Source organism: Liolophura sinensis, chromosome 2 (assembly GCF_032854445.1).
Source record: "Liolophura sinensis isolate JHLJ2023 chromosome 2, CUHK_Ljap_v2, whole genome shotgun sequence".
NCBI classification, from domain to species: domain Eukaryota; kingdom Metazoa; phylum Mollusca; class Polyplacophora; order Chitonida; family Chitonidae; genus Liolophura; species Liolophura sinensis.
The window spans coordinates 2,267,707-2,295,679 of NC_088296.1; the positions used below are offsets into that span (position 1 = coordinate 2,267,707).

At 39.7% G+C, this 27,973-nt stretch overlaps 1 protein-coding gene and 1 pseudogene across 1 annotated transcript in view; both read right to left on the bottom strand.

Moving 5' to 3' along the window:
- Positions 1 to 5,080: 5,080 nt before the first annotated feature.
- The window catches only part of LOC135462995 (inter-alpha-trypsin inhibitor heavy chain H4-like), a 32,324-nt pseudogene continuing 9,431 nt past the window's right edge, over positions 5,081 to 27,973 (bottom strand).
- The window catches only part of LOC135462997 (gamma-aminobutyric acid type B receptor subunit 1-like), a 54,423-nt gene continuing 53,450 nt past the window's right edge, over positions 27,001 to 27,973 (bottom strand). Inside the window, exon 17 of the mRNA XM_064740319.1 lies at positions 27,001 to 27,366. The gene's annotated coding sequence lies outside the window, so the exon portion shown is untranslated. The remainder of the gene's footprint in view (positions 27,367 to 27,973) is intronic.

The following is a 27,973-nucleotide window of genomic DNA, read 5'->3' on the forward strand; positions in this document are numbered from 1 at the left end:
TGTGCCTAAACAATAACACTATATAAATGTGTCCCGTTTTTGTAATAACATAGCTGTTCATGTTAAACTATATCATTTATTTCTGTGTGAAGTGACGTCTGTACCTATATACATACCATGCACAGCTGTAAATTTGCATTATTTTTTTTATATAATTCTGCTAATTTTGTTCATTTATTTATCTGATTGATACTTTACGCACAGCAATTGCTCCAACCTCTCAGTTCGAACCGGGTTTGTTATGACCCAACCTAAGAATGCTCCCAAGTCTCGCGAAACAGATGCTCTATAGTCATTTTTACGCTGTGTATGTTTGTTTTGCATTCGTACACAAACTATCTTCTCTAAACACGGCGAGAATGACAACTAAATCATCGGGGATGGGAGAGGGGGCGTGGTCGGGGTGTTTCGAGGTGGTCGATCACGTGACAGCGGGGCACATTGACCCAGAAGCGTTCACCAATGCGGTCGTTGTGAGTTCAAGTGACAAAAAGTGAATGAATTTTCTATTCATAGCCATTTTGTGACGGTATATCCGCCCAAGACTGACTGCTTTTGAAACTGCTAACGGGCGAGGGAGGAATCCTTCAAACGCTAAAATAGATTATTATTGTATAAGAAAAACAACATCGCGCAATAGCCCGTATGTCCTAGCTCTGAAGTTACGAAATGAGACTCGGTTTGTTATGCACATAGAAATTGGATAACCACGAGGTAACCCGAAGGTGTAGCACTTAACAGTTAGCCTCAAGTAAGATAGTAGGCCTATTTAATAGCACATATTTGGACCTAAAATAAAGATCTCACAGATCAAAATTCCTTGTGACACTGAAGTCAGCCTTTCGAGGATGTTTTGGGGGATGCAGGGTACATAAAATCATTATAATGAAATGAGGATGCATTGATATGGAAAGGGGAAAGGCAGGCAGTTTACAGTGAGAATTCCATTTACAGAGCTATCAACCCAACAAGAGACGGAACAGGCGAGAGATGACAACGATTGGTTACTTCCCCTGTTTAATGTACAAGTAGACTGGCACTGACAAGCTGATGTCAAACGTCATGATTTTGTACTGACGGTGAACGAGGCTAAAGTACGATTTGACAAACTCTAAATGTATGCAACGTCTTTAGGTGAAACTGTGACTTCAGGAATTTAAACAGACATTTGTCAAAAAATGGATGTTGAAGGTCGATTACTGCAAGATCAATTCCCAAAACAGCGTTTAACAGAAACCTAGAAAGAAGTAACATCAAGAATGACGTTGAGACTGTTGCCAATAAATAGAAGTGAACAGTTTTCAGTGATGTTGGAACGGTTCTAGTGGAATGAATGAAATCAGTGTCCAAATCATGAACACTTTCAACGAGCTGGTAAACAAGGTTGCATGTCATAAGTATATAGTGCTATATACAAAATAAAGCGCAGGTGATTTTATTGTCAGGCAAAAACTCGTTCACAGACAACAACCGTCAAGCTCTTTGGTGATATCTGGAACAGTTCGTGGGTCTGGCACGCTTTTCAGTGGGTTATCTTTTCGCTGGAGCAGCTGCATAATTCGCCATCGCGCTTGCGCATAAATCTTGCTAATCAATGCCAGGTTTCAGCAACAGCCGTATAATTTCGCGACTGACTGAATTTCTTGGTGTAAAGTGGTTTTTTAATGTTAAAGGAAGATAAAACATCAAAATGGTCTCACAATCAGATGAAAGACCATCAAAACTTACCTACATACATCATCTTTAATATATTTAGGGTTTTTTGGGACGGGTGAAAATGGTACTTGAAAATGCTTCTTGATGGTGAGTATTTGGGGCCACCTTTTGGTATTTATCATGAAACATTTATCATGATTAGATCTGCCAACAATCGATGGATTGTCGTGAGTTTCTTCCGGGCTTTGGCAACATACCTTCCACTTTTACACTAACCGTCGTATAGCTGAAATATTTTTGACTACGACGTAAACCAAACCGTCGCATGGCTGAAATATTCTTGACTACGGCGTAAAACAAACGGTCGAACGTATGACTGAAATATTCTTGACTACGGCGTAAAACAAACCGTCTTATAGCTGAAATGCTCTTGACTTCGACGTATAACAAACCGTCCTATGGCTGAAATATTCTTGACTACGGGGGAATACACAAAGGAAATTATGAAATATGTACATAGTACCTTTGTCATTCAGCAAGGATGACAATTTCTTAACCATTGGACATAGACTCATAGGAAAGCGCATGTTCAACACAATAAACTGGATTGACCTAATAACCATTATAGATTGACACTTCTTGACAAGGATCAAACGCGTTAAACGCAATAAACTTATAAACATATTTTCACTCGTCATGATCCACTCTTTCCAGTATCATCAAGGCCTTCATGTATCTAACTGACAATCTATCCAATTGGCTATCCAAGATCGTCTTATGGAGCAGTTGCCAGGGTCATATTTATTTCTCTTTTCACAGTCAATTGCTGGAGGCTAGGAAAAACAAACAGGATTTCTTGAAGCGTGGAGGTCGGATGTCATTGGGAATTAGTGCTGATGGTAGCCACGGCTTGAGAATTAGTGCTGATGGTAACCACGACATGCAATGTAACCAAAGACGTATCACAGAGAATGTAACCCGAGCAGCGACGACAGCGTGTGCGAACGATCACACGCGTAACGCCTCTTGTCAAATTACCTCCTTTAAGGTTTTATTCTAACCGTTCATGTACAGTTGTAAATGCCTAGATAGTAGCAAAGTACACACCACTAACACCATGCCTTAAGCAAAATTAGGCTATAAAAGTGATGTTAATTTCAGTTTATTAGGAGTCACAGGTCGAGAAAAACATGCAGTCGCTCGAACCAATCCGCCATTACTGGCCGAGTGAAGCAGAGAGCGTCTTAGTTCTTTGAAAACTGATCTCGATTATTCGGTTGCAGCCCAGTGTTAGGCATCTAATGAAACTGTAGTGATTTCTCCCTGGTTTGTGAGAACTACATTCACAAATCTACTAGACTTCATTCCGAATCTTAAATTGTATACACATACAGCGAAAAACGTCATTTTCAATACAAATATTCTCCAAACAAAGGTTTTCTTTTGTTCGCAGATGGGATAGGAAATAAGTTACTAAAAATACCAACTTTGTCTGTAACTAGGATCTTTTATTTCATTCAGAATGCAAAAGTAACAGATATTGTTAGATGAATCAATCGACACGGTTGGTACGGTGAAACATCTTAGCTGAATCAGAGGATGTAAAACATATGGTTTGTTTTTCTGTAAGGGGGGAATATATGGGTGACTGGGAGGCAGGCAATCAATTTGTTAAGTCAAGCATAGCGAGGCATAACTAAATACAGCATTAGAGGCTGGTAAGTTCAAAATTATCTCAGACAAAAACAAAATATCGATCACAGATCAGACAAGATTCTAAGTGAACTGGTGTTTAACGTGCAGATAATATCGCATGAGACCGCGTAAGCTGTATGGAAAGAGTTCACGCGCGATAAATAGCACGAGTTAATGAACTCAGAACCGTGGTAGTAGAATTAACGTGCTTATGTTCTGTGGTCAGCTACAGAAGCGTATCCGTAGTAACCAGTGACGTGGAATGTGTGTTGTTAACAAGCGTTACGATCTTAGTGGGTTAATGAAGTGCTTCACTGTTCGTTATATCTTTCGTTCATTACCGGTATGGCTTTAACTTATTCTCCAAGTAACTTTATTTATTTTATTTCTTCGTTCTATTCGAGTTGAATGTCGTACTCATGAATCGTTCACCTATACACCCTGAAGAGTAAGTATGACGCCCCACCCAATCAATACACACATATACTGGTGTAAACAGTATATACCTGACTGAACCCCTTGTAGTGGACGTCATGACAAAGACACCTGCCATGACTCCTCTGTCCAGTCACAGTATACTGAGGACGGGGCGTCCGGTACTAAACCTGTCCCATTATACTGAGTGCTAAGTTGACGATACTGTAGACGGCACCGCCTGATCACCAGAGATAACTTAATCGGAGACAGCTAGCCTACATGTATACTTGACCTCTGGCAAATCAAACACCTGGCATGAGCTCACACCCTGTTACCGTATACTGACAACGGGAAGAGCCATACTTGACCTCTGACACACCAGACACCAGGCATGAGCTCACCCTGTCTCCGTATACTGACAACAATCAGGGTGATACTTGGCCCTTTTAGTGTAAAACATTTCCCGGCACAATGGCAACTTCGGTCCAAGTGGATTGTCCATTTCGTAAAAAGCGAATACAACGTGGTCAGCCGATTTGCTAGATGTTCTTAGACCACAGGAGCATATACATCGCAATATGCTCTCAAAAAGACTCGCTCTGGCTCGTTAGCCGCAACTCGCTTCGCGTGAGACCCACATCACATTTGGAAGTTGTTTACATGACGTTTCATTTGTCTAGCTATTTGCGAAAAAGGGCTCTTACAGCGGGTCTCTCACGCAAGAGAGTTTCGGCTATCGAGCCAGGGCGATACCCAAAACGTTCTGGTCATAGCCAGAACATTTGCCACCGCTGGAGAGTGGAAACGACCGACTGCGACCAACTCCGAGCTCCGTTCTTACACCGTATCAGTATATACGTCGCAATATGCTCGCAAAAGATTCGCTCTGGCTCGCTAGACGAAACTTATTTCACCCGCGACCATGTTCAGTCGCTAGGTCTGACCGTCGGTCAGTTGATCCGTGGAAAAGCTTGCCAAACAGGGGCCATTTCTCATTTGGCAAAGGTTCTATAGGTGCACAACGACATGCATTTTTTGCGGCGTGCAACAGTTCTTGTATAAGCCAGATAGCTGTTTCAAGTGGTGCATCAGTACGCATGCGCGTAACGTGTCATAGGCGGGATTGACAAGAGCACATGATCATGCGGATGGTTCAACATTAGTCTTCGGTGGCAGCCTGGAATTCAATTCCAATCCAATTTCTTAAGAAAATGTTTTTGTCTAGATTTTCGACTTGAAACTGCGCTCGAATCCATGTAAAGTTCCTTACGTTACAACGAGTGAAATAAAAATGCATGGATGCATGGCCCAATGACATAATGCTATAACAGTGTCACGTGAAGTTGTTTGTCCTGTACACTGAAAGCTTCTGTCTGTCTTATTGCTCTTTTGCTTAGTGTGTTTTTGTTTTTTGGATGGTCGCTGTGTGTTTGCCAAACGGGATATCATGACGCAAACTCCAAACACGACTTCCAAAACTTGATTCCGATTCCTGACTGCAATGCACTATGTCCTGAATATAGCTTCTGAGGCAGACTGCTTTTTCTCCTATGGCTTCTCTAATATTCCCCAATATTTTGAGATAAGCAACTGTTCAACCTTACTAAAGCTTGCAAAATTATTTTATTGCATAAATCACCGTAAATGTGCAGTGTAGTAAGAAGTGAGAATATGAAGTAATGTAATGTAAGACTGCGTTAAGCTGTTATAAGGCTTGTTCTTAAGGGGTGTTATTAGGCTTGTTCTTAAGGGGTGTTATAAAGTGTTGTAAGGCTCGTTCTTAAAGGGTGTTATAAGGTGTTGTAAGGCTTGTTCTTAAGGGGTGTTATAAGGCTTGTTCTTAAGGGGGTGAAGATGTACATTCAGCAAATGGCAATAATTTTGATCTAATGCTATGAATCGAATGAACTAAGATGGTGTTATATACTAAAAATAAAAACACACGATTTTATATTGACTTATCTGCAGTATTAAATAACGTGTTAGCTCAACAGTTAAGGTAAGCATTCATTTACAACCGTGGCTTCAATTTCAATCACATTTTTACATTTTAGGTAAATAAACCGGATGAGTATGCCAGGGTGAAAACAGAGTGGTCGGTAATCACAGTTCACAGCACTTAGTACCGAGTTTGTCCACTGTTAGCATCACGAAGAACATGAACTGTGAACACCGACCACTCTGTTTTCACGCTGTCAGAGCCTCTGGATTACTGCCCGAAAACGTGAAAATCTGATGGAAATTGAAATGACAGTTGATAATGAATACTTAACCTAATTGTCCAGTAAACACTTTATTTAATCCTGGGAGGGTAAAAATATGAAAAATTGCTTCGTGCGTTTGTATTTTTGTTGAGTGCACTTGGAAAGTTCATCGGAAGTTTCGTCAAATCGTGCCGTGTGAAAGAATATTTAAACGCTATATATGTGCTAAAAGCGCATTGTCTCCAGAGTTACCGCCCTTGAACCGGGACATTCTCTTGCGCTGTAATGACGTTCTCCAGGGACCTGAAAAATACTTATGTATGTAAAGGTTTTGTCAGCCATATTTAATGGAATTTACCTCGACATCGAACAGCATGGAGGTTAATTTAAGACAAGATTTGACTATAAGCTTAGCAGAAAGAGATATTAGTTTGTTTTAAAGTAAGAGAAAATGTCTTAGTTTAAAAGCTATAAATTATAGATATTGCAGTGGGTAGCAAAAGTTGTAACAAAACATAAATAGAGGGTGTGTATTATCAGAAATGCAGTATGTTTCTGAGGTGCATCACTGTACTTCCGTCAGTGGCCCAGTCAGCACTCCGAGTTCCTGGGGATCCGTTATACGGTTACAGTCTGTTCCGTCCGTAAAAACGCCCGGGATTGTTCTGAACGTCGCGTACTGCTGACTATCTCTATTCAGTAAGGAACCTGTAAAAACAAGAGAGTGAGTTGAGATTGTAAGTAGAATAGAACCAAGACCTCTTGTGCAGAAGTGAAAACAAGAGAGTGATTTGAGATTGTAATTAAAACAGGACCAAGTCCTCTTGTGCAGAAGTGAAAACAAGAGAGTGCCTTGAGATTGCAATTAGAACAGGACCAACTCCTCTTGTGCAGAAGTGAAAACAAGAGAGTGCCTTGAGATTGTAATTAGAACAGGACCAAGTCCTCTTGTGCAGAAGTGAAAACAAGAGAGTGACTTAAGATTGTAATTAGAACAGGACCAAGTCCTCTTGTGCACAAGTGAAAACAAGAGAGTGACTTAAGATTGTAATTAGAACAGGACCAAGTCCTCATGTGCAGAAATGAAAACAAGAGAGTGACTTGAGATTGTAATTAGAACAGGACCAAGTCCTCTTGTGCACAAGTGCTTGTCAGCGTACAAGTACCTAAATGTGTAAAGAATTTACGTACACGTTCAACGTTATTTAAACGCGGTCAGACTTGGTGTATTTTTTATACATTTACCATGGAACCTGGTTTCCGGGCCAAGCAATTTCTTCCTAGCATAAAGCTGGCCGTGGTCATATAGCGTTTGAAATAGAGATGATTTTACAGGAAACTTCACATGAAATTTTGTCTTAATGTGCTGAATATTTAGCACAAGGCAGTTTACTTACCAATCAACCCTGTTGAATCAGGGGACAGATTAGCAGCGTTCTTTACGGCCACTGAGATAAAGGGGCTGGATAGCGATCGCCTCGTTTCAATTCCATACTTTTGTAACGCCAGACTCACATTCCCTGGGGTTGTCAATTCAATGGTGTCACCACCATACACCGTAAAGCCTTCAGAGCTTAAAGAACTCAGTTGCCACCAACGATAAGTTCTATCACGTGTACGGATCGATGTCAAGTCCACAGCCAGTAGGTCATTTCCGTTCATGCGCACGGACACTGACTGCAGCTTCCTGTGGCGGTCATATGCGTCAGGCTGGAGATGTCCTGTTACTGACAGGTCTGTGTTAACATGAGGGAAGTTTACATATGAACTGCATGTAACACGACAACAAATCACCTAGACTGGATACAGCCGGTATTTGTCAAAGACTATTTAAAAACGACCGCCGTTGAATAAGTGAAATCGTTTTGAATGTGACGTTAAAAAGGCAAAGTCAATAAGCAACATTAAAACAACAAGATGACACAAAAGACTTTAATCATGTACAGAAAAGCAGAAAACATGACTAAAATGTGTTATCTTTGACTGCATCAAGATAACAAAACTGAAGTGTTAAATTGGTGAGATAACACAGTCTGTCCTATTGAATGGGTGTCAAAAGTGGACCGGAATGTAAACCAACACAGCCTTTCCTATTGATTGGGTGTCAAAAGTGGACCAGAATGTAAACTAACACAACGGCGTTACACTGACATATCTATTAGACATTTATACCCAGATTAAACATCCCATTAAATTTTCGTAGTTTCCATAACTTGTGCTGAGAACCTTCCTATGTTTTACCTTAAACGTCAACAACAAGTAACGAGTTATTTAATTTAATTATTTTATTTAATATCTCCTTCGTAGCAGACTCAATCATTCAATATTTGCAAAAAATATTTTGAAATATACATTGGTTTCAGGTTTTGAGACTGAATGGTGTGAAACTTACGGTTTGTAGTATCATTGAGAAGTACAACTGCTGACGGTTCCAAGGGACCGGATGTCACGAGATCCAAGCAGACAGACGTGTTTGGAGATTCACTGTTTTTTTGGACAAAAACCCCGGCTGGGAAAACTGAAACATTACATGTAAACAGTTACATGTACATCTCATCTTTTTGCAAACTAAATCCTCTAGAAACAGGGCGATGCCAATCTGGACAAATTTACAGTACTGCCCCGGTTTAGGGCCAGGACTTCCAACCCCCCAGAAAAACATTCCAGACCAAACCTCCGGTATATAACCTCCCAACAAAACCTTCCCACCAAACCTCCCAGACCAAACCTCTCAGAAAAAAACCTCTCGACCAAACCTTCCAGACCAAACATCTCAGATAAAACCTCCCTACCAAACCTTCCAGACCAAACCTCCAGACCAATCTTCTCAGAAAAAAACCTCTCTACCAGACCTCCCGACCAAACCTCTCAGAAAAAAAAACTCTCGACAAATACCCTGAAGCAGACGGACAAAATATATGAAATTCCGAAATGTTTCTACTGCACTTCCCAAGACCCAGCCTTTGACATAACACTGGACAATTCTCCTGCTTCCATGCACTGTTCCTGTGTGATGATCATTTGTTTAAAACCACTTGTCTTCCACCAATAGCATATAGAGTATATGTATCTACACCAGAACAACAACGACACAGTATTGGTGGGCAAAAGGTCTCATGTAAGAGGTGAATCACATGAATACATGTATATATATATATATATATATATATATATATATATATATATATATATATATATATATATATATATATTTGACCAGTGTTTTGTCGTCGTGCTCAAGAGTATTTCACTTATGGTAGGAGGAAACCTTGACACCCACAACCATCAGCAGTTTGCTAAAAGACCTTCCCACGTACGTCCAGGGGGATATCACAGGGAGCATAGATACCCACTGACACGTAATCTGCAGGTAACCCAACATAAATTACTCACCATACGTCTCTGGTGTAGTCGTCTGGGCCAACGTCGTCGTCGTCGTTGTCGTCGGTGGACGAGGGGTCGTTGTTCGGGCTATTGTTGGAGACGTGGTCCCTCTGCTCCCAAGAAAAGTAGGATGAGGTGGTGTTGTTGTCGCCCTTGATGTTCCGTATATAACAGTGGTGAACGGAATCGTTGTTCGGTATAGTGATGTCCCCCAAGTTAATAATGTGGTAAATCCTCTGTACACCCTGGTTGTGGTTGTGGTGACCACAGCGTGGTACGATGCAGACGTTGTCAGGGTTCCTGTAGACGGGAAGCAGATTGAAATTGAGATGGCGTTTGTGTAAAACAAATGTGTGTGATGGGACGGTGTGTGTGTGTGTGTGTGTGTGTGTGGGAGGGGGTGGGGGTGGGGTAGTGGCTGTTTCCTGTAACTTTTCACCCCTCAGCTGTAAAACCATGTGCATTTTAATTCACTTCTGGGGCAGTCTCAAACTTACAGTTCGCATTATCATGGCTAGAATTGTACAACATATAGAGTACAGCGCATGTGTTGCTCTCTACCTTTCGCTTTACATCATCTTATGCACGAAACAATTTCGTAGAGCAAGATTTAAAACGTCTTGAATACACCAAAGATTCTCGGCAGTTCATAGCCAGATGTCAGGGAGTTTTGATTGGTTATATTCGAGAACTTGTCTACATACTGCAAAATGTGATGTGCATCGGCAACCGGCCTGAGCCAACCATCGCCCCATTCATTCAAGTAGTATCGCCTGTATGCGATTTACGAGGCTATATTCATACAGGGTATAGAATAAGTGGGCCATTATATTAACTGTATTAAACGAGGGGTTTAATTTTAATTTTTAAACAGATACAAATGGCATCACGAGTATTATAAATTTGATATAATGGGTCACGAATTGTACATCCTATTTATCTCATAATTTGTTTTGAATGGATTTAGGTGGTTGATAGAGAAGACAACGACTGTTTGTTTTGACAAGTATGTAAATGAGATGCCTACTGATATCGATATATGTGAAACGGATGGAGCCAAACTACACATTTAGCTACATATAGTTGTAGACAACATTTAGGAAATCTGTGATTTCCGTGAACAGAAAACATAACACAGTGCATTAGTGTGCTATAAGACGACGAGTTTTGCTTTTTTTTGAAAATATAACCGTCATAGCTGTTCATTTATCAATATATTTGGTGTGGACGTTCATACAAAAGTGTGACCTAAAACTAGGTCATGTCTTTGACGTCACCCGATGACCTGCAGGGTGCGACAAGCGGTGATTTCGAGAACCATACTGAACAAAATATTCAAATGTAAGCTTTCAAAACGTATGTGCTTGTCTTACTAATATCGTATTCGATGTGGCAAATAGAATGTACTAGACCTTACAGAAATGATGAGGTACATCAGTTGCAGACCAGTTCATACACACGAGACAACTTTTTGGTGCTCTACAAAGTAGTAAGTAAACTTTTTAGGTTGTTAACTTCGTGGCAATTTTATACTGAGGCATGATGCTGTCGTTGATGACGGAGCTTGAGTTCACCGTCTGTGAGCACTGGTACCTTGGTGAGGCTTACAGTGCCAAACGCTTCATTCCCTTTCTCCAACCTTTGCTATTTTTTCATATTTCATGATAATAAATGTTATGCCTATCCTCTGTCCAAAAACCCGTCTGGCTCCAAGGAACTGTTGTCCGATATAGTGGCTCCAAGGAACTGTTGTCCGATACAGTGGCCCCAAGGAACTGTTGTCCGATACAGTGGCTCCAAGGAACTGTTGTCCGATACAGTGGCTCCAAGGAACTGTTGTCCGATAGGCCTACAGCGGCTCCAAGGAACTGTTGTCCGATACAGTGGCTCCAAGGAACTGTTGTCCGATACAGTGGCTCCAAGGAACTGTTGTCCGATACAGTGGCTCCAAGGAACTGTTGTCCGATACAGTGAGTGATCGCTATCCTGACTTTTTTCCCACGGCCATAAACAATAGGAGTAGTTTGGTATGCAGTTGTACTTTTTCATTGCATACGCTTGTCAATGAAAGTTCAGGTGACCAATCAAGATTTTGCTTTATTTACATAACTCATGGAGTGCTGAAAATTTACATCACTAATGTTATATCACTGACACGTTCAAATTATGGGATAGCTTTAATTATTCCACAGCTGTTATCTTCCCTTGTCTGCTCTATGCATTCCAGTATACTAAAGCATACGACACTCATCGATGTCAGAAATTGTCAACCGTGGAGTCGTTGAGAGTCACCTGGCTGGCCTGACAATTATCCTTTCCCACTTACAACATGCAACATATGTATAGTGATCACTCAGATATGACTGCAGTATTGTGGGAGTGGTGCTAATCTATCACGCACCTTACAGCGCATGTGCCACTCTTGCTCATTTTAGATCATTGCCACCACTAGACAAGCTTGACATTTGGAGCCCGAGCGACGCACACTTTCGCTCACACCACTGATGTCCTCGAGTGCAACTGTTTTATCAGTTTTCAGCAAGAAATTGTTTCAGATCTTGGCCAGACTCATCTTGAGAATGAAGATAATGTATGTTATCTAAGAATCTAAGTTTGGGACGATGCTTCCTGGTATTATCTCCTGCCTCATTAATTTGACCACACTTATCTCCGCGTTTTTCAAGATTTCTGGACAAAACTTTGTTTGTGGTGGCAGTGATGGAAAACGAGAATGCAGGAGTATGAGCTGAACAGATTCCTTGACCTTGGATGATACACAAATTAGGACCGTGTTACGGGTAACCCATGTCTTCGAGCGGGTCTCATACAGTGCTAACGCTGCTAAACAAACATACAGAGTCTCCTTAAAAGACAAACCGGCTGAATCTCTTTCATGTTATTGACCCGACATACCATAAATGTCCTAATATCCTCTCCTTTAAAAAATTGCAATTTCTGAACTATCTCGATTGTTTATATAAAAAGCTGTTTTGGAATTTGTGTGAAAAGTAGGACGATGCAAAGGAAATGTAAATTTCAAAAAGAAAATTACTATTTTATTATATACATTTGACTTGAAAAATACACTTTTTGGAGATGAAATGGAAGGTAATTTACTGTGACTCACCTAAAATGGCTGGCTGAATGGTTGTATGAGCCCCTTCTCTGGTCTGTGGCTTTGTCACAATCATTGATGTGTAAGGGGTAACAAACTGGTACTGTCAAGTGAAGACAAATAGAAGAACAATTACAATACATTTAACTGATGTAAGAAAGCATATTTCAGACAGTTAAACCACCCACGCACTGAAGTTTATAGGTAATTCGGGCGGATAATCCCTAATAAAATTTAAGTAGAAGCTGTAAATAAATTAAACAAATTTTGAAGAATAAAAAACTTCCATTTAAAATTCAGTAGTATACGATACTTTATTCTGCTAGTCAAATATGGAGTGAGGCACGGAACACAACAATACCTTTATCTCCACATTTGAACAAAGAACTTTACTGATCCAGCAAGAGGCCATGTACTATTAGAAGTTTGTGTATGATTTAGAAAGACTTTCAAATAAAAAACATTTTCATGAGCGCGTTGCATTTTTAAGAAAAAAACAACAGATTAATTAGTTTCCATTGACTTTTTTCGTATCACTTATTATTCTTTTTGAAACACGAATATGTTAAGTTTCCAATGACCACAAAATTAAAATTTCAGTATAAGTATAAATGTCTGTAACATTTGTTGTCCTCTTACTGTGTACGTCCTTTGTACCCACAGGCGATGCTTATAGCTACCGTATCGGAGAAACAGTCATATTTGATTCGGGATTAATTTTAAATAAAGCCTTTTGTTTAAGTCAATCCACGTTAAAACTTACTGCTGCAAAAACTAGTGTATCCAGGTTATTCCATCAAACGCCTTCGCAAAGTTTTACATTTTTTTTAAAATGCGTACAATTTTCTAGTAGGTCAGTTTGAAGAGAGCGTCTACAATTTCTGGCATTCTTCTTCGCGATTGTGTCTAAATTCGCGTAATGTGGGACTAATGGCGTTCATCGTGTTGAATTATATCACCATGTTGGTTATAAAAACGGTTGCAATTAATTGTGCAAACTGAGATAGATATTTTATAGTAGACAACATGTATAATATAATGGTACTCGATTTGAATAACGATTTTACTTATACGCCTACAACATGTTTTGCACATTTCCAACTTCATTAAAAAGCCGGCTGATGTTTGTATGAGTCGGTCCTAATTTCGTGCTTTATATACCTTTTTAGTTCTTCGGAGGTTTGTATTTTTTGAGTTGGCCTAGCCATTATTGACCTGGAACGACCATTTTGGTTGACGGATAGTATACGATTGTCTATTTCGATGTATAGATTTTTTTTTCATGATAGTTGCCTATAAAAACGTAGGTTTTGGAAATGTTGTTTTCAAGAAATAAAGAAATACATGTCGCCTTGAACGAAGGTAAAACAGCGCATACAGACCTACAAGCATCGTGAACCCTCGTGTGTATTCGAAGCAAAGCCTCGTGAGCACTGATATTAGCGAACTACGCAAAATCAACCGACATATGGATCATTCGATCTCATGTAACAGAGCTTGTCTGTCTGTTTGTTCAACAAGTTCCTGTGCATGCTAAACATTGCCAATAAAACAGAGTATGTGTGTACCTTCAGAGACAGCCTGAGTGCTTCCGCTTTTGCTTGTTGGAATTCTGTCGAGGATGGATCGTCAATTTCCCAGTGTTTTCTCGATCAGCTGTTTCACGGTTAGATAAACCCACAGGCGTTCTAGGGAGGTGGGCTCCTGGTTTGTAGAGGGGACTGCTGTGGTCGACACGGTGGGTGTAGGTTTTGGGTACTGAGGCAGAGTCACGGTTATTCTTTGAAATGTCGCCGTGGATGACTGACCGCTGTCTATGACAATGGTAAGCATACGAGAAGCCGTGTCTGGAGACACATCGTACCGTCCGGCTACCATGATTTCGGAACCACTGAACACGGTTGGGAAATCCGATTTCGTCAAAGTTGATTGTCGACTAAATCACTGATATACTTAAACTTCACCTCAGATAACAACGGCGAAGAGATCTCGTTGTAAAACCCGGCAAGCTGCAGAGCAGCGTCAGCATCTTCGACAATCTTGCGCGCGAAACCTTTGTTCCTGATTGACAATTTCCGGAGGAGTTCGAAGTCCGCAAACGCCCCGAATGCTAACGAGTAGATGGACTGGCGACTGTGACGCGCTTGACGAACGTTCTCTAAAATTGTGTTGGAATTTGTCACCCCCGAAGTGGCCTGTCCGTCAGTCAGGAACAACAGCATGGGCGGTTTTGTGTCGTGGTAGGATAGAGTATGTAATCCTCTCAATAGAGCGTCGTTGATGTTCGTACCTGCAGCAAAATGATAAATAATGAAGTGGAAATTAGGACCGAATAAATCAATAAACAGACAAACATTTTAAGAATTGCAGTTAAAAGCTGGGAAAAGATAAAGCAAATAACAACAACAACAAATAAAATAAAAGTAAGAACAAAAAAAAATGTATCATGATTGCGACTTAGTGGAAAACAAGTGTTTTTTATAAAGTATTTGGCTACAACGTGTACATATGAGCCAAAATGCAAACGTCACCGATAACTAACTTCTATTTCGAACGAGTGTGGACACCTTGTGGCAATCGTGAAAACATATGCACAGGGAATGTATCACTTGATATTCAAGATATTTTGCTTATGATTTGCTTGAGTCAGCACATTTAAACTCACCTCCTGACGCCCCGATGGTGTTAGCGAACTGTTTAGCTCTAGCGATGTTTTCAACAGTAGCTGGTATCAATCCCTCCAAATTCCATGCTGTGACCACATTACTGAAGAGCAGGATGGCGAATTCGTCGACAGGCCGCAGTTCTCCGAGGATGAAAAGAAGAGCTTCGCGGAGCTGACGGTTTTTCCGGCCAGCCATAGAACCACTGGTATCCAACACAAATACTATACGTTTCCCAATCGGTGAAAGATTCTCCGGCGCGAAGAAATGTACGAAATAACCATCAGATACCTGGAAACAAAAAACAATTTCTTCTCAGATGTAGCGTTGGGTCGGAAAACCTTATGTGCGCGCGAAGTAACGATGCCAATTACTGATGCCACAATTACACTCCGATCGCTACGTGTATGCCGGATGAATCGTAAGTCTTTGACACATCGGCGATTGAGTTCAACTGTCAATGGCTAGATGAGATGAGTTGAGCCGCGTCTTCACATCTCGTGTTACGCCAAGCTTAATGGAATAGAATGGTTAAAACAGCCAAAGGCTGTGATGGTGAAGCGCTAAGGAGACGAGGGATTTAGTTGAAATCCAGCTCGCGTTGCTTCAGCTGCGTAATTATGTAGTGGGTTTTCAGGAGAAAGATGGTGCTTTATTTTTCCTCTCCGAAAGAAGATCAGTAAAAGTGCGCCGTCACATAAGTAGATATGTAATAAATAATAATAAAAATCAGTGCAAAAAAGAGCCTGCGTTCAGTTGGTCCCTGTACGTACCAGTATTTCTCCCTCCAGATTCACGGTATGATCCACGTCATAGTTGACGATAAACTGCCCGGCTACCCCCTCGTGATGAGTAGTCCACCTGCTGCTCGGGGGTTGGGGAGAACGTCACTTCTGCCGAGTTTGCTGTCAGGCTCCTTATTCGGGCAAAGCGGTTAGTCGCTAGATGAAAAAGCAACATCGAGGAAACCACAAGAAAAAATGGAGTTTTGCAAGAGCAAACTGAATAGTGTTTTGGTGAGAAAGATACATCAAGGAAATGACAGAAAAAATACCAAATTGTGCTCAAGAACAAACCGAGTAGTGACTAAGTCAGAAAGAAGTATCGATGAAATAACTATTAACACAATGAGTTGTGCAAGAGCATACTGGATAGTGCCTAGGTGAGAACACAAAAAACATCAAGGAAATGATAGGAAGCACACTGAGTTTTGCAAGAGCAAACCGAATGGAGCCTACATGTGTGTGAGACATAAATATAAAGGAAACGACAGGAAACACATTGTGTTGTGCATAAGCAAACTGAATAGTGTCTACATGTGGGTGAGACAGAAACATCGAAGAAACGACTGGAAACTCAGTGAGTTGTGGAAGTGCATATTGGATAGTGTCTAGGTGAGAACACAAAAAAACATCTAGGAAATGGCAGAAAGCACGCTGAGTTTTGCAAGAGCAAACTGAATAGAGCCTACATATGTGTGAGATATAAACATCAAGAAAACGACAGGAAACACATTGGGTTGTGAAAGAGCAAACGGGACAGTGCCAATGGGAGACGGGAACATCGAGGGAGTGACAGGAATGGCACTGAATTGTGGAAGAACAAACCGAATAGTAAGACAGAAGCATCAAGGAAATGATGAGACATGCGAAACACAAACAACTACGCCATCAGGTGAAATAAGATATAATGTTGCCAACGCAAAAATAAGTTAACATTTATCACAGCATCACTTTCGACGCCTTAACGCAACATTTTTGATTCATAAACATCCAATAGTGTTACCCAAGTGGGACCTTTAACTGCTCTTTTAACTGTGCAAATAACAGCTACATTACGTTTTGTGCCCATATCACTTGTTAGACATGTTAAAGTTCTTGATGTCTTAGCAATAAAAATAAAATCTCTTGGAGCTTTGTATGGTTTTAACGGATTGTCTGGATTGGAATGGGAAGGAAAGAAACCAGAAACAGGGTTTCATTTGACAAAATGGTTTCTAGCATGACCATACAAATCCATTCCAACGTAATATCCTAAATATAAGCGTCAAATCGACCGCTAAACACGAGCTCTACATTTACTAGTTAACCGTTCTTCTAAGTATGAACACCCAGCTGCAAATTCCATCCTGTCAAAATTAGGCTTTGTTTTAGGCCTTGTGTCAAAATGACTTTGTGAACAAGTCCATTCTGACGTCTTACGTCGCCACCATTAGAGTCATTCGCAAGGACACATATACGTACCTGTGATTACATTAGCTGTGAGCCTGTCCCCAGTCAATTCCGGCACGGTCAGTTCAGTTATCTCCCTTGTCTCGTTAATAAACACGTGGACTTGGAGATCCGGCACGACTTGTCCGGGATTGATGTGGATCACGTGCTCGTACAGGCCCAGTCGACGCTGGAGCAGCTCCTGGTACGTCAAATTAAACATGACGTCACTGCGCGCGGCCACGTTGACGCTCACCACAAAGTCGTTGGTTTCTCTTGCGCTGTGACAAGTGAGGGAGAAATGGCTCAGAAACAATCAGGAAACTCATAAAGTACAAGATATTCTGTAACCCTTCCCCCCTCCCCGTTCTCTTTCCAACGTATTTATGCGAACTCAGGTTGTGGATAGGAGAAAAGAGTGTTAATATGGTGAATGAGTTTAATATGAAATGATAGGTAAAAAAGGTGAAGTAAGGCTCATCGGACTGAAAACTAGGTGAAAAGAAGTAATTTAATGAGAAATAATCCGACAAAAACCACTTTACACAGCATGATTCTGTATTGCAAGCTTCTGGAGAGTACTATAGAAACTTACAGTTTACAAAAATCAAGTGTAACTTATATGAATGTGTCGCTAATTTGTTTTTATGACTTTCTTACAATTATTTTCGTGAAACGGAGCCAAAGGAAAACTTAGTGTGGTTTATTTGTAACGATTACATCTAACGTTGTACGTATACCTAAAAATCTTGATGAAAATGAAGAAATAATTTCACAACTGACAGTATTTGCCATATTAAAACAACTGTATATAAATAATGTATGTGTCGAAGCAAATTAATACTTTAATAAATAACAATAATGACCCAAGGTTAAATTATAATATACCACTTTACAAAAGCTATGTTTTTTTTTCTTGAAAGGGCCGAAAGCTTATCGAGCCCTAAAAAAACAATAAGGTATATAGTATGCCTCCACTTTCGCAGATTTTGTCTAACGAAATCTATACCTTGACGTGGCAACTTTGCCCGCAGACTGCCCGGATTGCACCGCGGACTCGAACTTTTGGTCCGCAGCTTCTTTTTCTTCCACGTGACCCGGATATACAGCGCCATCTATCAGCCTGAAAGTTACACACGAAAGTGCATGGTGTATTTATGTGTATACAGCTCAGGGTTTTTTATATTTATAAAGAAAACCTTGATGAGTCTGATATCTCATGAAGTTGGAGGCACACGTCTTGATATCAGTTCTGAGGCCTAATGTACGGCTCTAAGTACTTCGAAAAATTAATAAAAACATCCAAAGATTTATATGTGGTACATTTATTTTTTTTATTTTTTTGAAGACGTGCGACACGTCTTCAAGTAATGCGCACACTTATGTGTGTTCATATATTTGACCAGTGCTGTTATAGTCTACTTCTTTTAGAGAGTCGCTTATTTTAAGCTGTCTGTAAAATCAGTCATCACTCGCCACCAAAATTGTCTTTATTCAGTGCAACGTAACAAAACAAGCTCTACACACTAATATGTTTGAAGTTTACCATATTGCAATTAACATGAAGTTAAAGCACTTTTTCTTATTCATAATGCTAAAGTCCGTAAGCTCGGTTTCGACGGCAAAAATACGTTGCCTTGGGATACGTAATAATTATTAAAAAAACCAGTGGCATGCTGGCTGGATATTGGGCAGAGTTCAGTATATTTTGACGGAAGTAAACACTAGTCACCTAAACTGCTATCGATTTTACTGTACCCCTGTTTCTGACACTGCCAAATGTGAAATTGTTTACACGTTTTAATATAGTGTTAATAAATGAGTTTCATTTTATATTTTGAAGTATATGACCTTTAAAGCTGGTTGATAGGAAATTTTCTTGTGAGAGAGAAGTGTAGTTTATTGGCCGAGGGTGTAGTGTAGACTGTGTTACTACGTGGAGTTTGCTCTAACCGCACGTTGGCGCACCAATATTGTAAAACAAATTACTCTTCACGCCCAATATCCAGCATGCCACTGGCTTTAGAATAATTATGACGCCACCCAAGGCAATAAATTCTTGGCGTCAAAACTAAGCTTATGCGGTTTAACATTATGAAGTAGAAAAAGTGTTCCAATTTGATATTCGTTGAAAGAATATGGACATGCAACATACCCATGTGTAGAGCTTGTGTTGTTAGGTGTCATTGGCTAAAGGCAATTTTGGTAGCGAGATTTTACAGACAACAAAATTCAGGCGACTCGCTAAAATAAATGCACTGTAGTGAAGAAAGGTATAGGTAGAGCTATTAATAAGCATGTAACTATGATTACTTTGATCTTGTACATTCTTTGCCTTAAATGAAAGGATTCCATTATATGTATCAGTCTGGAGGACACTTACATTGAGAAGGCGGAAATGAAGGCTTCATTCGGCAACCGGACGTCAAGGGTGACCTCCTGCGCAATATCCGCTGTGTTTGATATCCGGCTGCTCACGCGCGTCTCTGAAAACCGATGTCTGACATCAGACCGAATATGAAGACTGTCAACTGTAATCCCGCCATTGATCTGAAAAAGAATTCACTGAATAATAATTTGAAACTTATTCGCTTTTTATCATTTTTATTTGCAGAAGAGGGTGGGGTCTTGATGGAGTGGGTACCGACCCATTGGGAATATGTCAATAATTCTTTTTATGTCTAGTATTAAAACGAGTAATATAACTTATATCCAACGTGCCATTTGTTAAATAATCAGAGGTTTTCATTGGTCATGTAAACTATTAACAAAAACCTTATTTAATGAACAATTACAAATGCTTGTAGGATTGCTTTTACCATTAGAGTATTTTGCCCTGAAAAAAAAAAAATCCGAGATCATTTACCGCTGCGTGACGGTGTTTCTTGACAAACGTGACGTTTTTGACTACAGGATCGGCATAAACTAAATTCAGAGTATATTAGCAAATATGGTTCGACAAAAAACGAAGCGATTGGCACCACATCACAAGCTAATAGCGTTTGTAAGTACATGTAATCTCACAAAGGCAGGAAAGTTCCTCCGTATTCTGCCTACTGTCGGAAGTTTACACCGCAGCATCGGTACTGCAAGCGTCAGTTGTTTACCCTGGGCACTCCAAAATCCTCCACCCTTAAAACTGACGACTATCGTATGAGTGAACAATTCTTAAGTGCCCAAACGTTAAAAAAATGAATAAAGATATATTTATTTATTTATGTTATTGGTGTTTTATGCCATACTCAAGAATATTTCACTTATTCAACGGCGGGCAGCATTATGGTGGGTGGAAACCGGGCAGGGCCCGGGAGAAACCCAGGACCATCTACAGGTTACTGGAAGACCTTCCCACGTGCGGCCGGAGAGGAAGCCAGCATAAGCTGGACTTAAACTCAAAGCGACCGCATTGGTGAGAGACTCCTGGGTCATTTCGCTGCGCTGCGGCGCTAACTGACTGAGCCACAGAGGCCCCTCTAAAGATATAAAGAAAGAACAAAATGTATAGGTCTACTTACAGGATTGTTGTCCACCAAGCCAACAGACAGCAAGCTTAACAACAGAACGTACATCATGGCTGACACAAGTAGAATGGTCGGTCAAACAGCAGACAGTTGACGGATTTGTTTATATCAGTGTAATCTAAATAGAAATAAAACAAACACATTTTATGAAAAGAGGGTTTTTGTCAAACAAAATATCTTAAAAGCACAATAAATTACATATTACAAAAAGAAGCTAACATTTTTTTACGATTGTTTTTAATGGATCCGGTTTCATCATTCAGTTCTGTACTACTGAGGCGGTTTGAGCGCAAGCCTTCAGGCAAAAATGAATGAATGTTGTCAAGCATCCGGGAGAGCAATCAGAGGAACAATTATAAAGGGCCTGGGCAACTGGATAAACCTGTAGTTTAATTACTGACCTTGTTGTCAGATTACATCTAGTTCTACGCAGTAGATCTCTGCCGTAAGCTGCAGCAGTAGAATTTATTTATTTATTTATTTGTTGATGCATTTAACTATTTAATGGTATATTTATATGATTATTGCGCTATACTCTATACGCTAGAATTCTTCACTTTCATCACCGGAATGCTCAGCACAAACAATCGACACTTGACACGTTAATGACGAGCTTTGCGACATGTCACGTGCATATATAAACATCATACTGGTGGAAGATAAGCGCTGTTTATCTAACGCTAAATTGCGCTCGCGCCCACACGAGCGTCGTCGATCGCTTATTGTCACTCACGCCTTACAAAAAGTGAGAGTGCAGTGCACATGCGATTTCTACCCAGCAAATCTCTGCTGTGAGCTGCATTAGAACTCTGAACACAATTGGCATTTATACGATGTATACTATTATGTGGCATGTAATGCACAGAAGAAAAAAAAAAAGAAAAAAAGTTTTTTTATGGACGAAAGCATAGATAGGAATAAAATGAGTTTATTTTATAAGTTATTTTCCATTTCTTTCTTTCTCACCACATAAACATTTAGTTTGCAACTGTTAATAATATTAATGCAGAATATATAAACATTATTTCGATTTAGAAGTAAACTTTGTACTGCCTAAAATTTTATACAATTTTAATGGAATAATGCGGACGTTATCGAGTGCTCTTTACATGTAGGAATAACTCCCAAAAACTGATAATCTTAGCAAAACTTGTCTAAAGTAATACAAATCTCAGTAAATACAAGACCATAGTAAAAGAATCCAATCTCACGAACATGCATACATCAGTGAATCGGAATATTTGATTTTATTTTATAGGTATCTTACAGAAATACGCTCTCGTATATACTGAGATTTTTATGTCAGGTGTAGACCGTCATGATGTAACAGGTTAAAGGAGAATTTTGTGCTGAGCCAGTTTGATAGGCCTCGAAGTTACGTGGGTGCTGGGTAAGAAATCCTAGAACCTCAGCCATCTTGAGTCAACTTTATACATCTTCTTATTTCATAACAGGATATTACATAGACCTAAAATGGTTCAATGTTTAAACAAAAAGTCCTGCGGACAACGCAGCCTGTATTGTATTTGAAGCATTAGATATTACCCACGTATGTCTCTCCTACATCACTGAAACTTGTTGGCTGCTTCTACTACCAAGTTAATTTTTATCTGTTAAAATTTGTATATTTTACGATGTGGTAATGCTAGTTTTCATTAACGATACCGGTCTTTAAGAATTTGTCGTCCGGTTTTGTTTTACTGGTTAACAGTCTGAGCCCAGGCTTGGAGAGTCCGCTTACTGTCATTCATTACGTGTCTGTCCCACGGAGTTTAGAATACAGTTATTTATTTATTTTTATTTATTTATTTGATTGGTGTTTTACACCGTACTCAAGACTATTTATACGACGGAGGTAACATTATGGTGGGAGGAAACCGGGTCGAACCCGGGAAAAACCACGACATCCTCAGGTTGCTGGCAGACAGAATACAGGTAGGATCAAACAGTTTCACAGTTAGTTAGCATTATTCAACAGGCTAAGAATTGAATATCACGCCATATGTTGAAGAATATACAGATTTCCCGTACCTCAATAAAAGTTGGAAGAACCAAAATGTTTATAATGAGACGGTATGGTCAACAGATGTAGACGGGCGCAGCCATAGTTATGGATATTGGATGAGTACAGCTTGACGCTACGTCGGCAATATTTCAGCCACGTGGTGACGATACATAATGCATCATTTGAATGTTATATTATATTTACACTGTTACCGGATTATTTCCATAAATTGGGAGAAATGATGTAAGGACATAGGCTTACATGTGTTGCACTCAGTCGATAGTCAGGGCTAACATGGCTTGTGGGCAAATCATGCAGTAAAAAAAAAACCCTATCTCAATTCTCTGCCTAAACCACTTCTCTACACAAGACGTAAATAGAGAAAGAATGGTCCGTACATTGTACGTAAAAATCTTACGTACACCACTGTATGAATCACTTTTGTATTACTGCAGTTTACAGTTCATCTGAGTGTGGACTAAGTTACTGTAGTTACTAAGTTACTAAGTAATAAGTTACATCACTTCGTACACTGCAAAGTAGCGTATGTCTATCGTTTATTCTACATTTAGCGTGAACTTTAAACTAGACGTATTGTAGATGTGTAGATCCCTTAAAACTTAGAACGCGCAGTTTCACATTTTAACCCTGTATTCAGCGAAATAGGGAAAAATTAAAAGGCATTACTTACCATTGCCCTGCACCATGGCGGCGTAGTAACCGAAACTTTTCACGTTTTTGTTTTCAAGATGTTCAGTTGCAACTCATTGCTGTTAAACTCATCAGCAGATGCATCGCAGCAGCAGATGCATCGTGTGCATTTAGTGTTTATAGAGGGCGTTCTTTATCCTGGCGATGTGACTGGCGTGTGGTCAGTCAATCAGTGGTTCAGTTGACAAAGTGAGGCGGAGCCTGTCGTAGTGAGGGAAGATCGTCTGCTGGAGGACTTAAGATGTCAGTGTGAAGAGCATGGCGACCTCTGATATTTGCGTGTTTCTCGGAGGTTGGTGCTGCATTGAAATGTAGGACGTATACATCTCGCGTGGAACATGTGTACTGTCACAGTAAATGTTTTAAAAAACATCCTCATACAAATTACAACGTGTTGTTGTGAGCTTAAATAGAAGGCTATATGTCACAGAAAAAGCTGACAATTTGGAATGAAAACTTAGATTATGTACTTGTATCAAAATGAGTAAAATATATTTCATTTTTCAGGATAATAAATTTAATTGAATGGTAGTGTGCTAAAGTAATAGTAATGGCGTGTGGTGTCTGGCGATAGACTCCTTCTGTTCAGACAGCTAGTTAGCGAATGGCGAGGTCGCGATAGACTCCTTCTGTTCAGACAGCTAGTTAGCGAATGGCGAGGTCGCGTGAATCCAGTCATCATGAATTTTTTCTCGCTATCAGTAGTTTCATGTGAGTTCCATTGCTATTTCTTTCTTAAACTGGTAAACCTGACCGACGTCATTACTGGTTTTTCCAGTTTTAGTAAAACCACAATCAAATTAGTCAAGCAATATCTGTAAACAAACGAAAAAATATAGTGGATGAACTGAAGGCACTGATGAAAATTTTGACTACAAAGTCCTACATACATAATGGTTTAAGACGTGACTCAAGTAAACTAAGCCAACCGTACGGATTGGGTCACAGGTGCCGATGATAAGGGTACTGTTTTATGACAGAAATGCATACGGGTAAAGTGCTCATTTGAGTCGCTCGCACACACACACACACACGTCTATGACCCGATGCCACGATCGGTTTCAGCTAAGTTAATACCTTAGCAGTGTTATATACCGAATGTGGCACAAAGTAGTATGTTATAGATCTAACACGAAACAAGGGTTGACGGTCTTTGAACATTATATGTGAATGAATAATTTCACAATATTATAAACAAGACAAATGCTTTTGTAATGTCAAGATCATGGACTTCCGCCGGAGATTTCCTCTATTAAACTTCACATTGGTGCAATGTTAATTACGGTTTTCAAATGAGACGCAACGAAAGGAATCTTTTAAGCGAAATTATCATAATTGGAGGCAAAAATACATGAAACATTGCATTTTGTTTTTTACATCAAGATTGTATTACAAATGATGAGAGTACCAGTGCGCATTACTCATTGCTCCTTTTTCGGCAACGCTGCTTTATTGGGTTTATCTATGCGGATGTACGCCGTTTATTGAAGACTTAAAGACATGCGCACCTCCTGAAGAAATGTCAATAGCATACTTGTACAAAGCACATCCTTTTAGTATCCCTGCACGTGTTTTACACCCCTTACGTAATGTTTTCCACGAAAGTTCACTCAGCTTCGTCAAAGTTTGTTGACACGTGTCTCTAACTTGGCGACAAACAATAAGTAGAAGCATCGCAAATTGTACCTAGTGAGTAGCAGTTTATCGCGACATTGGTTTCACGCCAGAGGCGACCGGCCCCGTTAGCACAGGTGGTAGAGCACCCGCCTCATGAGGCGGAAGATCCAGAGTCAACCCTGGGTTGAGTCACGCCTAACACCTTAAAAGAGGAACTTTACGCTTGGCGTTCAGCATGAAGGTGATAGTGCAACGACTGGTTTAACAGTATCGGTATAATGGCTCGGGCGGGGCGTCTTACTTGTCTTCGGTGAGCCATCTCAGTGAAGCAGCACTAGATAAAATTGCGGTGGAAATCCGTCCTGCAACAAGGAGGCACATTACATGCACACTGAGAACTCCTTCGTCGTTATATGAGTGAAAAAATGTTAAGTACGCTGTTAAAGGTCAAGCACTCACTCACTAACTCAAGAGAAAATTTCTCATGTGAGCATTGATGGGCATTGACAAGCTTGTCAATATATATATATATATATATATATATATATATATATATATATATATATATATATATATATATATATATATATGTATATATACATATATATATATATATATATATATATATATATATATATATATATATATATATATATATATATATAGATATATATAGATATGTATATATATATACTGTCAGTCAATCGCCTTGCAAGTTATACATATTTCACTGCGCATACATGCTCTTTGATACATGTACTATCGCATATCCCGCGATCACTGGGCGGATTGTCGATTCTATCCGTTGAATTGGACCAGTCGCAAGAAAATAAGACATCCACTGTTTCATGAGATTGTAGCATGTCAAATTTGTCAAATTTGAAACCATGATGGCCTAATCCGGCTTCCATAAAGAATACAAATCGCATCACGTTCATTCGCTTTTAAGATACATCTTTCATTCTTTCGCCTGGTTCGTTTTAGCATTGTTCTCACTGCAATAGATCCGCAAACTAAACCTTCACATTATACCCTTACAGATGTCTCAAGTGTTGCTCTCGAGTGGTGTGTACAAATTTCCAACAGCGATTACAGGGCTGTTTACTTAGTGTTACATGATTTATTAATTTATTTCATTAGTGTTTGTACGCCGTACTCATAAATATTTCACTTATACGACGGCGGCTAGTATCATGGTGGTAGGAAATGGGGCAGAGCCCAGTGTAAACCCACGACCATCTGCAGGTTGCTGACAGACCTTCCCACGTACTGGTGTTACATGAAGGTTACTTATATCCTTTCTTTCCTGTTGTGCAATCAATGATCTCGCTCTGCGCTGAGAAGCCGCACGTCTAGTATTTCACTGAGTTCGTCAGTTACTTGACAATGGTCAGTGGTTTAGTATGGGCAATCCGGTTAGAAACAAGCCCCTGGTGTGCAAATTGAAAATGCATTGAGACAACATGCATTGATCAGTCTATTCATTCAGTGATTCACTCATACAGCCAGCGTACGATCTTTGTCTTCAGCGAAAATTTGATATCAGTTTCATACATTAAAATGTATTTCACGAGTTTGCCAAAAAAAGGAAATTTAAGACATACAAAGAACGTAATTTACTTGTGTTACTTGTGTCTTCGACATAAACTTCAGTTGTGGCAGCACATTAGCAGCATGGACTCGCCTTGTCATAGGAAGACACAAATAAAGTCTTATCTTCGTCATATGACTGAAAAATGTGTTGAGTACAGAGTGAAACCCCAAGCATAAATACTTTTATTGCACATAATATTCTGGCCTATACATTACGAGTAACAAAAGTTTACACTAACGTGCAAAAGATATGTCAATAACAAAACACACACAATTAAAAACAAAACCACAAAGAAAAAATAAAAACAAAAGCGATGAAATATGCAAAGTACGCTTTTTCATCACGTGGTGCTGTCAGGTTTTTCTGATTGGCTACTCGAGCCTTGCCCGTTTACTTCCGCAGGCGACATAACTGTGTTTTCATCTACTGCTGACTCAATCGCAAGTTGTGTCCCTTTGTTGTTGCTGTATTTAACCAATGAACATCCGTTGTCGTTTTTAAATCGACGCTCAGTGTTTGCCTTCGGACTGTATATTTTTCCACTTTGTTTTAACCTGATATTTTCCGTCTCGAGCTGAAAGGTGAAAATACACACCATAAGAATAAGACAGGTGTAGGGGTCAAAATGCTTTTCTTCACTTTGAAAATAAAAGCTATATCTTATGATGCAGAAACTTGATCATTTGTACTAAATATTTTACGTATATACACATTTTCGGAGCGAACAAGTCTTAATAAATTTAGTCCGGCTTTTACTCATCGCTCTGCCTTGAAAATGAGCATTTGTTTCAAATTGATGATGAATAAAATTGGGTCAAAGAATGAATTAATCAGTCGATGTTTTAATTATTGAAATACCCAAACGGAAGTCTCTCTTCCTATGATATATACGTATCTGCTTATCACTGCAACTTTATTCACATTACAAATTACACGTATATGACGGTGATCAAGTAATGTAATAAGGAAATGATAGATTCCATGGTAAACAATCACTATTTGCCGCGGGACTGGATTTGAACACACAACCGCATGTTTTCAATGGTCTGATAGTTGCATGGGACAGCTCCTTAACTACCTGAGCCCACCTGACCTTTACAAAAGCTTTGTGTTATTTACAAAGTAGAAATCGTCATGGAATGCCCGGAATACTGACAAAGGCGTTAAAAAAACCATCGTTA